Raw genomic sequence first — 5000 nt, 5'->3', positions numbered from 1 at the left:
ACAAGAAAAACAAAAACAAACACAACCACAAATAACTCGCTGTCCCTGGGGAAGAAGGTTTCGATGGCATGGGGATATCATTCTAAACTTCATTCCCTCTTCATCACATTTCATGGAAACCGATTTCAATCTATGAGGCCCTGTGAAGGTAGGGGTTGGGGGGTTAGGGAGGAGGGAGGGAAGGGAAGGGGGGGAGAGAGAGAGAGAGAGAGAGCAGAGGAGAGGAGGGATAAAAGGGGAGAGGACAGGAAAGGAGAGGAGGGAAAAGAGGGGAGGGAAGGGGAAGCGAGAGGAGGCGAGGGGAGAGGAGAGGAGTGGAGGGGAGGGGAGAAGAGAGGAGCGGAGGGGTGAGGGGGGAAGGGAGGGGAGAACAGGGAAGAGGAGAGGAGGGGAGAGGAGAGGAAAGAGAGACAAGGGAGACAGACAGAAAGGCACACACACACACACACAGAATAGCGAAATGGAGAGAGAGACAGAGAGAGAGAGACAGACAGACAGGCAGACACGGATCTAGGTCAGGGAGACTACACATGGGTATTCTTCTGAGTGATTTTATGTGTTTTCTCAATCGCCACCTATGGAGATAAAAGTCGCTCCCATAAGATGAAGGGAGTCCTTCTGCCACCGCCCCCGGCCCCGCCCTCCAGCACCGCTTGTGTTTGTCAGGGATTCCAAGCCAAAGCACGTGGAGGAGTGGGAGAGCTTCCTGGCGGCCCAAGGGGGAGGAAAGTCCGGCAGCATGAGAGAGGTAGTTGGCACGGGGAAGCTGGAGGCAGGCTGACGAGAAGATGGGTGAGGGGGCAGGGAGGAGGGTTTCCCAAGTTGGAGCGCCAAGACGAGGGAGGGGAGCCGTCGGTGGTCGCGTTCTGACCCCGACCCCGACCCAGACTGGAGCGGATCCCTGAAAGGAGGCGGTTCGGGCTCTCCGGCCGAGAACGCCCCTCTCTTCCTCTTTGTGCAGAAACACCTTCCGCGGACCGAGAAAGTCCATCCCGAGACCCTCGTCGGAAGAGTCCTTTCCAGACCCATCACGATCCTCCTGGGCCAAGGGGTCCAGGGGATGGGGCGGGGCCTCCATTCGATCCGTCTTCCGTCCGTCCATCCATCCGCAAGATCTTGAATATCCATGTAGGATTCCGGATGGTAGCAGTTTTCCAGGATCCTCCAGATCCTTGTAAGACCTCTCCTGGCAGATTCGACCTCTAGGTCGTACCGCGCAGCACAGGGCACTAGATTCAGTCCCTCGGGACGAGGGTTCCTGAAAAAGACCAGGAAAAAGAAGAACACAATCACTATGGTGTGCACCAGCCAGAAACCAGCACAACCTCGTCACTCTAACAGACTTGCCAAAGGCGGGGTGGGGAGAGAAAGTCATAGGATGGCTACCATCCCTCCCACCCCCACCCACCCCACACGCCAAGCCCCCCAGCCCATCGTCATCCCTGCTCCCCCTCCCCCTCCCCCTCCCCTCCATCGACGCCCGCCTCCCGCTTGTACCCCACTCCTCTGAACCCAGCACCACCCACCTCGGCCTGGACGTGCTCGGCTCGGCTCGTCCCGGCCCGGCCCGGCCCGGCCGTCCGGCCGACTTCTTCGCAGTGTCTAAAATAGCGCCCGGCCGACAGGCAGGTGGCACACGGCACCCGGCAGGGGAGCGAGCGGGACGGTTCGGGATCTCTGGGCGGCGGGGACACGCGGCCGGACAACCAGGAGCACGGACGGCCTGGCGTGCGTTTCTCCGCTCGGGGGGCCTCGACCAGGGACTGTGGTACGGGGAACGGGGACACACACACACACACACACACACACACACACACACACACACACACACACACCCACCCCTTCACCCCCACCCCCACCCCCACCTCTGACAGCTTTCATTTGTTTTCGGCCGACCGTCCCTCGATGAGGTACAAGTGTCGGGGCTGGGGCTGGGGCTGGGGGGGTGGAGTTCCTCCCTCCACAACGACCCCACACGGGCTCTGTTCCAGTCACCCGAGTCCTCTTCCAAGTGAGACCACAGGCCTCCATCACCCGGCGTGAGCACTCGGGGGAAAAAGTCACCATCCTCATCGCTCCGCTCCACCTCTACACGTGAAGAACAGTTCCCAGCCCACGCCACTCAACCCCACCCCACGCCCCAATGCCACCCACCGCAGTGGAGAGAAACGAGATGAATCCACAGACGTCCATCCATCCGATGAAGAAACGGACGGCCCCATTCCAAGGAAGCATAGATATCTAGTCAGGAGATTCATCGAGTACTATGGAGGCGGTGGGAAAGGGGGGGGTGTTGCGGTGGGGAGGGCCTAGAGATCCAGCAGTACAGCCCGTGCTTAGCATGCAAAAAATAAAGGCCCAGGGTTCAATCCCCAGCACCTACTCTTCAAAAATAACCCGCGGAGAAGCAAGACGGCGGAGTAGAAGGACACTCGTAGCTCACCCTCTCCCACAAATACACCAAAACTCACATCGACGGACCCACTCGGCCAATCAGAGCACCTGCGGAACTCCGACAGAACACCGCCCTCTTCGAAAGACAAAGACGCCCAAAATCTGGTAGGAGAAAAGGAGAAAAGAAAGAGTAAAAAGCAAAACAGTGCGGGAGGGACCGGTCCCGCGGGGAGGGAGCGGCAGAGGAGGAATAGGGCTCGTTCGCCAAAACTGCCCCTCTCCAACGGAGAGGCCGACGGGACGGAGGGGGCGCCCCCGAGCCTCAGATCTACCCAGAGCACCCCTTGACCGACCGATCCAAGTGAAACGGGCACAGAGGGTCCCCGCGACACCCAGCCCGAGTCGCAGGCCGGCAGCCAGGGGCCGGGACAGGCCGCACGAGCCGGGCGGAGGACCGGGGCGGCGGCCGGGAGGGGATACAGAGCAGAACAACCCGCCCCCCCGCCCCCCCCCGTCCATGACGGGAAAAGAAAGGCAAAGCAACACGGCCGGTGTGCCCTGGGGGGAGGGGCGCCGTAGCCTCCGTCTCCTCAGATCCGCGGCGCCATCACCGGCGCTTCTCGCGAGAAGAGAGGCGGGACGCAGCCACAGCCGCCATAGCCTCTGGCGTGCAGCATGCGGGCGGGGGCGGGGCCGAGACTCGAATCCGCACCCGGGGGCTCCGCAGCCTTCTAGGCAGGACTGAGATTCGTTTACAGCCCGAGGCAGATAGGATATTTCTGCCCCGGTACCTCAGAGAACTTGCGCCACCATGACTAAGAAGGAGCCGAGTTTGGGGACGCAGCTAGGGGCGGGGCGGTTCCACGGTCTTCCCCGAGCCCACCTACGGAGAGGAGCGCCGCCGACCCGAGTCGGAGCACACAGCCGCACAGAGCAGCGGAACGACCGGGGCCGGGAGAGGGCGGGCGGCCAGCCAGCCACCCTCCTTCCCGGGAGGAACGCAGCATCCGACCGCGGTGCCGGGAACACGTCCTTCCCCCACCCCCCTTTTTTTTTCCTTTTCCTTTCTCTTTTTTAATCTCTCTTCTATCGGTTTTACCTTCTGTTACCTTTTTAACCTTGACTTTTGAACAGTCGTCTACGTTGACGGTTTTAATCCCTTTTAAATGTTTCCTTGAAAATCTTTTTATTCTTCTTATTTTTAAACATCCACCCCCTTTCCTTTTTCTCTTCTCTTGGTTTAGATCTCCTGTTATTGATTATTTACAGGTTTCAGATATCGTTTCTCGATTTTTTTTTCTCCTTTTTATTAAGGTTATTAAAAGACGTCTCAACTCGATCGCTCTTCTGCTTCCACTTACTCTTCTATTATTGATTACACAGTGTCTTCAAACCTTTTCTTTCTCCCTCCTTTTCAAATCCTGTGTTTTATCTCTTGTTAAAATCTGTTCTATTTCCGATTACCTTTTAAAAATTTACTTTTGAAACAATTGTGTTTTATTTTCTGATCTTTTCTATTTTTTAAAGGCTTTTAGAAGACGTCTCAACTCGATCGCTCTTCTGCTTCCACTTGCTCTTCTATTATTGCTTGTACACTGTTTTCAAACCTTTTCTTCCTCCATTCTTTTAAAATCCGGCTCCCCCACCCCCCTCCCCCTCCCACCGTCTCTGTCTCTGTCTCTCTCTCTCCCCCTATCCCCCTCTCCGTCTCCCTCTATCTCCCTCTCCCTCTCTCTCTCTCTCTGTCTCTCTCTCTCTGTCTCTCTCTCTCTCTGTCTCTCTCTCTCTCTGTCTCTCTCTCTCTCTCTCTCTCTCTCCCCCCCTCTCCCCCCCTCTCCCCCCCTTTTAAAGTTTTATTCCTCTATAGGCTTTAGATAAATACCTAAACTCCTTAAGGACCACAATAGATAACTGATACTCCTTAAGCCACAGTGCCAGAGAGATAGGAGCAGCATGAGGAAGCAGAGGAACCACTCCCAATGAAAAGAGCCAGAGAAATTCCCTGAAAGCACGATCCACAAAATAGACACGGATGGCCTGCTAGATCAAGATTTCAAAAAAGGAGAGATCCAAGTACCGAAGGAACTCCAAGTGATAGTGTTTAGATGTATACTGTACGTCAAAAACGAAATCGAAGCTCTAAAGAAGAGTCAAGGAGAACTGGTCAGCTCATTGGCTGACATGAGAAGTGGTCTAAAGGCTGTCCAAAGGAGGCTAGATCACGCCGAGGAGCGAATAAGTGGCCCAGAAGACAGGACAACAGAAAGAACCCAATCAGAACAGCTGAGAGAAAAACAAAGAAAGAACAACGAAAACAATCTCAGGGACCTACGGGACCATCGAAAGCATGCCCATCTACGCACAATAGGGGTTCCAGAAGGGGAAGGAAGAAGCAAGGGGGTCGAAAAGGTATTTGAAGAAAGCATGAGTGAAAATTTCCCAGCTCTAAGGAAGGAATCCGATATCCAAGTCCAGGAGGCTCAGAGGGTGCCAAACAGGGAGAACTCAAACAGACCCACACCGAGACCTATCCTAATCCAGATGGTCAGAGTCAAGGAGAAAGCAATGATCCTAAATGCCTTTAGGCAAGAGAAAAACAAAGAGTG

At 55.7% G+C, this 5000-nt stretch overlaps 1 long non-coding RNA gene across 2 annotated transcripts in view; it reads right to left on the bottom strand.

Annotated features, from left to right (window-relative positions):
* LOC140692308 (uncharacterized) overlaps positions 1-2556 on the bottom strand; it is a 2909-nt gene extending 353 nt beyond the window's left edge. Inside the window, exons 1-2 of one of the 2 annotated variants that reach the window (XR_012067878.1) lie at positions 2472-2556; positions 2155-2264 (exon numbers count right to left, since the gene is read on the bottom strand). This is a non-coding gene — a long non-coding RNA (uncharacterized lncRNA). The remainder of the gene's footprint in view (positions 1-2154; positions 2265-2471) is intronic. The other variant, XR_012067879.1, reaches the window with a different exon arrangement.
* Between the last annotated feature and the right edge of the window lie 2444 nt (positions 2557-5000).

Source organism: Vicugna pacos, unplaced genomic scaffold (assembly GCF_048564905.1).
Source record: "Vicugna pacos unplaced genomic scaffold, VicPac4 scaffold_5, whole genome shotgun sequence".
Taxonomy (NCBI): Eukaryota; Metazoa; Chordata; class Mammalia; order Artiodactyla; family Camelidae; genus Vicugna; species Vicugna pacos.
Note: the sequence above shows the minus strand (reverse complement) of the source record. Positions and strands in the feature narration are given on the sequence as shown.